The following is an 8,769-nucleotide window of genomic DNA, read 5'->3' on the forward strand; positions in this document are numbered from 1 at the left end:
CTGGCTAACCACAAGTCACACAAGCAATTCCCTTAGACACTCCAGTTTCCCAGTATCACCACCAGTGCCACTCGATATGGGGACAAATGGTTATGAAAACCAATACCCCAGTAAAAGGGAAAAAAAGGTTCTTTCGATCCCGAAGGACCAAGCCCCAGACCCAGGTCAATATACAAATTAGATCTTACCCACAAATCAAGCTGTTGCCAATCCTTTAGAATCTAAAGGTTTATTCATAAAAGGAAAAAGATATAGATGAGAGTTAGAAGTGGTTAAATGGAATCAATTACATACAGTAATGGCAAAGTTCTTGGTTCAGGCTTGCAACAGCGATAGAATAAACTGCAGGTTCAAATCAAGTCTCTGGAACATCCCCAGCTGGGGTGGGTCATCAGTCCTTTGTTCAGAGCTTCAGTTTGTAGCAAAGTCCCTCCAGAGGTAAGAAGCAGGATTGAAGACAAAATGGAGATGAGGCATCGGCCCTTTTATAGTCTTTTCCAGGTGTAAGAACACCTCTTTGTTCTTACTGTGGAAAATTACAGCAAAATGGAGTCTGGAGTCACATGGGCATGTTCCTGCATACTTTGCTGAGTTACAAGGCGTAACTGCCTTCTCTCCATGGGTCAGTTGTATAGCTGATGGTCCTTAATGGGCCATCAAGCAGGCCAGGCAGAGCTAACACCAACTTGTCTGGGATGTTTCCCAGAAGCATAGCGTAAGTTTGAAATACAGACAGTACAGAGCCAATATTCATAACTTCAACTACAAAATTGATACACACATATAGACAACATAATCATAACTAATAAACCATAACCTTGTCATAGACACCTCATTTGATCACCTTTATAGAAGATTTGGTGTCACTACCGGACCTTGGTTGCAACCATGTTCTATATGGTCCCAGATTATATAAAAAACAGCACACGGCCGAAGATCCGGCTGCCGCAGTCGCCGCCCCCCAAATGTTAGTGCCCTAGGCGACCAACTAGGTTGCCTAATGGGTTGCACCGGCCCTGTCCTCACCTGCCTGCTGGCCCTGACAGCCCCACTTCTCACCACAGACACACGAAACCCGCCCATCTGAACGGGATTCATCCATGCAATCAGGAACTTCCACCCAAAGGAACTGAAGACAGGTGTGTCGTGTATCTGCTCCTCTATCCCTCACCCCTGTCCCTGGAGCGCCCCAGGATGCGACTGACGGGGTGGCTGGCTATTATGGAGACACAAAGGGGTTGGGAGAAAATAATCAACAAGAACTTTTGCTGAAAATGCAAACCTAAGCTGGAAATCTGTGCAGGGCTGAGCTCAGCGAAAATGATCTTTTGAGCTGCTCTTATTAACCGTGGTCCTGTATTTCCTGGTTTGTATCGGACCCAGAAGCAGCAGTAGCATGAGGCTTTCTCCCAGGATTTCCATTAAGGCCAAACCCCAGATACGTCCGTAATTGGTGAGAAGGGCTGACTTTACAAGGGGAGAAGGATAGCTCAGTGGTTTGAACATTGGCCTGCTAAACCCGGGGTTGTGAGTTGAATCCTTGAGGGAGCCATTTAGGGATCTGGGGCAAAAATCTGTCTGGGGATTGGCCCTGCTTTGAGCAGGGGGTGGGACTAGATGACCTCCTGAGGTCCCTTCCAATCCTGATATTCTATGATAGGATTTCCAGACCACCCACATCCTACTTATCTTGAGACAAGTACCAACAGTTTGGACGCCTGTCCCAGCTGAACCTCTGCACTATGGAAATTCAGCACCGGTAGGGCTCCCAGCTTCCCTCCCCCTGAAAAAATCCCTCTTTCCAAACCTGCCCCCCAAACTCCCCCCTACGCACGCTCTCCATGCAGGCTCTGTCAGGAAGGCCAATTGGACAGGGCCTTGTGTCCTGGGGATGCACTGAAGGGCCATGGTCAGGAGGGGAATGGAAAGATGCAGTTTTGGGGGGGGCAACGCCCCTTCACATTCCCCCGCATCTTCACCCCTGCCAGTGGGCCAGCCAGGACTACATCTTGGGAGGAGCATAGAGAGCTTTTGGGCCAGGTGCTGGCTAAAGAGGCTTGGAGCTGAGAGCAGGGAGGCTAATCCCTGCTGTTGGTTCCTGCTGTGTTTGGAGAAGCAGGACTATGTATGTTCCTTGTAAATAAACAAGACATCAAAAAATTACCAGACTCCATTGCCAATTTCTGCTCCCCACTGGAACATCCCCAGCGCCCCAAACTTTGACTAGCCCCTTGGGTTGAAGAGGGACACCAATATCTTTATTGTGTGGTTTCGTTGCACGTCTATCTAATCTCAGTGGTTTATCAGCAATTAATTACTGTTGCAATGTTTTCTCATGTAATAACCATATTTATTAAAAACACAGAGGCCAGGTTTTTGAACCCAAACTCACCACTGCTAATACATGCAGGATTCAGATGTAAAGTCCTGGCTTTGAGTCATCCCCCATTTAAATGCTCAATTACAGTTGCTAGAAATCCAGTGTCATGATTCATTGATCACTAATGCCAAGGGGCAGTGGCAGGGCTGGGAGAAGCAGAGGTAAATGTGGGTCTAAAGTTGTAGTGAGTGACATGGCTTCCAGCGAGGCAGAGTGGAAGCGGGGCTCCAGTTATACACACCAATCACACTCTTTGTGTCATTCGAACGCACCGGCGGGGTCGGCTCTCAGCATTTATTCCAGGGGATTTACCATGTAGAAGCCAACAGGAAGGGAGTGAGCAGAGTGGAGGCATGGCAGGGACTGCACTGATTAGGTGGGGGATGGCGCTCCGTGTCTGATCTAATATTGTCTCCCCTTCTCAGTGGCGCGGGCTCCCAAGGAGGATGGGCTCCTCCTTCCGGACCCAGCACACGTCTGTTGGCTTAACCAGGATGAGGGAAGACTTGCAATCCCCACTCTTACAGAACCCTGCCCAGTAGATGTAGCCTTTCCCATTGAGCAGGACGTTCTGACACTTGTCGTACCACTAGCCTCCATAGCTACTTGCGCAATTCCCACTGGTCTGGTCCTGATCCTTGTCAGTCGTGCTGAACTTCATGTTGTCATGTATGCCCCCCAGGCCGGAGTGGTAGGTGGTGAGATAGTCCTTGCCGTCCCCAGAGTACCTGCCCAGCCTCAGCGGGTACCCGCTCGGCTCATCCTCGACACTGAAGATGTCGTACTCTGCGTAGCGGGTGTTGTTGGATTTGTCCTCCACGACAAAGCGGACCTTGTAGATGTTCTGCCGCGTGAGCAGGGACAGGTACTCGTTGCCCAGCCAGTAATCCTGCTGCACGTTCCCAAAGCCGTACTTGTAGGTGCTCCAGGACTCCTTCCAGGTGATTTCTGTGTTGTAAGAATTTCTCTGGACAACGGTCCAGCCTTTGCCTTCGGTGTCCATGTCACACCACACCACTCGAGGGGGAGAGCCTGCCGGCTGGAGGACATGGACCCCGCTGGGGCTGTCCTTGGGAATGTTGCTGCAGTCTTTGGGGAACCCTGAAATGCCACGAACATCAGGTTAAGGGGGCAAGTGGGGGTGGGGGAGTGAGCGCTAGCTAGCTCAATCAAATCAGCCTGGGGTAACTGGAGGCTGGGTTTTAGAGGCAGGTCCTGTGTATTTCACAATACTACAGCCACAGAATCCGCCCCGGCCGTTCCTGGCCACAGAATCCCGCTCCAGATCTTACACTTTCATTTTACCAATAAAATAAAATAAGAATAGTTTCTTGCTCTGCTGGTTTTGAAGAAACCTTGAGGAGATGAATCAAGTGTAAACCAAGGCTCTGTATCCTTCCTGAGTCCGTACTGCTGAAGAAATCGTTTGGGGAGGGTGGGGGAGACGCTGCCAGATCCATCTCAGCGAATGTTAATTATGAAACCCATCGGTGACAATTTAAATGGGAGTTTTCAAAGAGCCTAAGGGAGTTTGGCACCCAACTGTGATTGGAATTCAGTGGGATTTAGGCACCCAACTCCCTGTGGCGCCTTTGAAAATTCCAGACATCCTATTGAGGGGCTTGTCTTTGGGGCGGAAATTGTCCCGAACTATCCTGGTAGAATGAGAGCACTGTGGTTATACTGCCCCTCCCCTCCCCAGGGTCCTCCCTCGAGCCTGAGCCCCCCCAGCTCCCCTACCACCCAGACAATCCCCGTGTGCCCCTCCCCCATAGCTGAGCCGAGGGGGAGGAGCTGCTGAGCACTGCGGGGGCAGGGGCTCAGGGCCACCTCTGGAGCTGGTTCGGCCCCTGGCCTGCCTGGGCAAGCCCCTGAGCAGCTCCCAGAGCCACTGGAGGTGTGGGGAGAAGGGAATGAAAACCCCTGACAAGGAGGAACTGGCTCTCCCTGCTACCTGGACTCTGGGTGCAAGGCTTCTAGGCATGAGCGAGAGATCCCCAGCTGTTAGCCGGGGCTAGCCCTAGTATAGGAGTTGGTGAGATTGAAGGGTAGAACTCCCAGCCAATTTGGGAATTTGGGGGGGGTGCCTGGTTCCCACACGCTGCCCTGCGGTTGGCACCAGCGCTCTTCAGTCACTGCCGGCGGCTTGGCAGCCGTTACTGGAGAAAGGGATAACGAAGCTGTGTAAAGCAAACAGCCAGTCGAGCAGCACCTCCCCCACCCCGGCTGGCCCATTCCCAGGCGCTGGAGGCCTCCGAATGGGAGTAGTGGGCTCACTAGCGCAGGCCGGCCTTGCGATCCCTTCGGAGAACTCAGCGTTTCTTTGGGCCCAGCGCTGGTGCGGGGGCTGGAAGGTGCATTCAGTGGATAAGTGGATGTAGGGGTGACCCTGGCATGGGGGAGAGGAGCAGAATCAGGCCCACGATGCCCTGATCTCGGATATGGCAGATGATAGAAGCTCTCCGACGGGTTCTCTACTCACCCCTCTCGACCTTCTTGTGGGCCAGGGCCCCATTGCCCTGCACGGGGGCTACGCAAAGGAGCGCCATCATGGACAGCACAGACAGAAACACGAGAGAGCTGGACTGGAACCCTGCAGGGGACAGAAACTGCTGGACATGAGACCAGGAGAGAGTTTCACAAGTGCCTAAATCCCACTAGAACTCACTGGTATTTAGGCACTTAAGTGACTTAGCCACTCTTGAAAATGTTACCCTTAGATGCTAAGGCCAGAGTTTTCAGAGGGCTCAACTACTGGGCCAGATTTTCAGAAGAGCTCAGCTCCCAGGTAGGCACCGCAGGACATGGCTGGATATTCAAAGGGGGTCAGCATGGGGGGGGGTGGGCCCAAGTCTCTGGAGACGGGGTGAAGCCCACCATTCACCTCTCCCCCGGCCCGGCCACTGTCTCCATCTCTGCAGCCGGCCCGATTAGCACACAGCAGGGACCCAGCTGCATGGTAAAAACCATTCAAAGATTGTGGCTCCGATGGCCTGGCTCCCGGGTCCCGGGCGGGTCAGGGCCGGCTGGAGCGCTCCCTGTGGTGGGGAAGGAGCTGCTGCCTCTCTCCCCGCGCTGCACCGCTGAAAGGGGAGTGCTGCTCGGAACAACTCCCTCTGTCCCAGCTCCCCCCGTCCACAGTCACTACCACCAGCCAGAGGGCAGTGCCCGCTCACCCACACAGAGACAGCAGCTGGGCAGCCTCCGGCAGGGCTCTGCCCCCCTCAGATGAGCTCCAGGTGAGAGGGGCCCAGGGCACAGAGCTGCTGTGTGCCCCACGCCAGGCATGCTGCCCCCTGCACTGCAGCCCAGCAGCCCAGAGGGGGACACGCTGCTGACACTGCAGCTGTTCTGTGGGCCCAGCTCAGGCCAGGCTTAAAGTGGGCAGAGTCGCCAGGGGCCACAGTCCTGGCCAAAAAGAGTTCAAAGTGGAGCTGGGTCGCTGAGGGGTGCACTGTAAGCGCTGCCCTAGCAAGGGCATGGCCATTTATTTCAGCTGCGATTAACATAGACACCCCTCCCCGTCCCCACACATGCTTTTCCCAGGCCACCTTCAGCACTCAGCGCAGGGATTCACAATGACCTTGCCGGGATCAGCAGCCCAGAGCAATCCAGACTCTTGGACAGAAACCGGCTCATTCACCCCCCGCCCTCCCCCAGGTATATCTATCCCGGCCCTGGTATTATGTCTTGTGTAGCTAAAGCCCACATAACACAGAGCACGGCATATGCAGCCCCCAATGGTAAATAGGTTGAGAACCCTACAGCAGAGGCTCACATGTGAAGCTCCAGAGGTCCCAAATTTGATTATAGCTGCTGCCGGCCCATGACAGTTGCAAAATGGCAGCTTTTTGTGGGGTGGGGTGGGGCGGGCCGGGCAGGGTGTGTGTGTGTGTGTGTGTCAAAGTGCTTTCTGTCAGCCATCATTGTATTCATGTGGTGTTGCAAAGTTAGAAAATCCACAACTAACCCCACAAGTGACCTATACTGTTAGTCTTAAAGGTACCACAGGACCCTCTGTTACTTTTTACAGATTCAGAGTAACACAGCTACCCCTCTGATACTTCCCACAAGTGACCATGATACAAACGTGCAAATGAATTAGAGAGAGAGAGAGAGAACACCGTGTAAACGACACACCGAAACACACTGCTGCAATGGAAACACTTTGCCAAGACATGCAGGGCCGGCTTTAGCAAGACTGGGGCCCGATTCCTGGGGGCAGGGCTTGCTGCAAGTCCCGCCCCCAGGAATTGAGCCGCGCCGCGGGGGGGGGGGGGGGGGAGACCCAAGCCGCGCTGCGGGGGAGGACGGGGGGAGACCCGAGCCGCGCCGCGGGGGGGGGGACAGGGGGAGACCCTAGCCGCACCGCGCCGCGGGGGGGGATGGGGGGGAGACCCGAGCCGAGCCGCGCCGCGGGGGGGACGGGGAGACCCGAGCCGCGCCGCGAGGACCGGGCCGGGCTGGAGCCAACCCGAGCTGCGGGGGCCGGGCTGGAGCCAAGCCGGGCCAGAGCCGCTGGGGCCTGCGGGAACGGGCCGCGCCTCCCCAGAGCCCTTCTCGCGCCCCCACCACCCCAGCTTACCTTGTGCTGCCGGCCCGCCCCTGCTTCTTTTCAGACTTCCCGCGAATCTCTGATTTGCGGGAAGCAGGGGAGGGGGCGGAGCGTTCAGGGGAGGGGAGGAGGGGGAAGTGAGCTGGGGGCGGGGCGGACAGCTGCAGCGCGGGGCCCTCTTGTCGCTAAAGCCGGCCCTGCAGACATGATCCACAGACAGATTGCATTGGAAACACCTTCTTTTTGGAGCTGCCTGGACCCCAAATTCTTCAGACAATGTCACAGCCTAAGTAACTGTGACACGCTGCCAGCAATCTCAGGTATCCTTGTGAGAGGGAGGAGAGAGGCGTAACCCCATGGCAGGCAAAGGGTTAAAGCTTTAAAGGAGAAGGATTTCAGTGAGTCTGACAAGCCAGAACTACAATGTTTGGAACTGAAGTGAAATAACAATCTGGAGTCACTCATCCTTGAAAACACGCCTCCCCTTCTCCTGACACCCCAGAGGAGCGGGGACGCTGCCAGCTAGCAGCCATTCACACACTCTAATAGTCTAAGACACAGAGGGCCTGAGTTCGACCTGTGACCTTGGAAAACTCATTACACTGCACCATACCTCAGTTTCCCCATTTTTAAAACATGGTTTATGCTAGTTCCTTTGTGTTCTAAAGTACTTTGGCCCCAATGCCCAAAGGTACCTGGGGCAGGGCGGGAGGATTCCTGCCTAGGGTCCAGCAGAGCGCTGGGCAGGGGATCCCCGCCAAGCTTCTGGTACCCCATGGCCCCGGGGGCACTCTTTACCCACCAGGAGGCACTGCCAGACTCCTAGCTAGCCAGGCTCATGCTGCAGCATGCACTTGCTGGGGGAAATGCTGCTTCGTTTCAAAGGAAAAGCAGCATGTACCTCACTGCCCCCCCATCCCTTGCGCCTCGGCCAGGCAGGGTCGGGAAAGCAGAGGATGCACCAGGGCTCCCCTCCCCCTTGTGCACCTGCCCGGGCTGAGGGGCGGCACTGAGAGGAGTGCAGGCTGCCCCTCTCTATGCGGTAGTTACTGCGTCTGTCTGGGCACGTTCCTTCCTGTGCCCGGGCACTCAGGGCACATGGTGTCCCACAGGGGCCACATAGCATGCCCTGCCACTGCACCTCCCCCACGAGCCCACACCGCCTGGGGCTCTGGTGCCCACCACCAGGCTCTGGCCCTACATCTCCAGGCTGTGTGAAATACAGGGCATTTCAATAAAACTCACCCATCCCGAGGCTGCAGGTGAGCGGACGAGTTAGCACCCTGAAGCGTCCCACTTCCACATCAGAAACCAGAGCCGGGGCTCCATGCCTTTATGGGGAAAGCGCCACTCCACACCCAGCTTATCTTGCTTTCTCAACCGCTGGCCTCAAGCCTGGCCTGTGGGCAGGAAGGGAGCCCCCTCCGGAACGTCTGCCCATCCTTTATTTACCGCAGATACCAGATTTCTTGGGCTCCCTCCCTCCTCCCCGAGAATGCCAACGTTTCTGAAGCCGGGCAGGTGTGAGCCAGGGATTTAATTTCTCAGTGGGACTCTGCGGCATTACCGTATCATCGGCCTTCCAGACAAAGGACGCACTAAATGGAGAGGATCAAGCCAGAGAAGATGGCAGGAACGGGGGTTGTGCAGAACGCCATGGGGGTGTAACGCTTGTGCCAGGTGGTATTGGCAGTGATAAGGACGAGAATCAGGATCTCGGGGTTCCTCTTAGCATTGCAAAGCAGAACCAGCTGGAGCGTCCCTCCCAGAAATCTGGGAAACTGACCAGCACGCCCCTAACAGGCAGCTTTTCCCCCGTCGCGAGCACTGAGTC

The 8,769-nt window shown here is 55.3% G+C and overlaps 1 pseudogene; it reads right to left on the minus strand.

The window, feature by feature from the left end:
- Window positions 1-210: 210 nt before the first annotated feature.
- Window positions 211-8,287, minus strand: LOC128831812 (fibrinogen-like protein 1-like protein; annotated as a pseudogene).
- Window positions 8,288-8,769: the final 482 nt, after the last annotated feature.

The sequence above is a fragment of the Malaclemys terrapin genome, chromosome 2 (genome assembly GCF_027887155.1).
Source record: "Malaclemys terrapin pileata isolate rMalTer1 chromosome 2, rMalTer1.hap1, whole genome shotgun sequence".
Taxonomy (NCBI): Eukaryota; Metazoa; Chordata; order Testudines; family Emydidae; genus Malaclemys; species Malaclemys terrapin.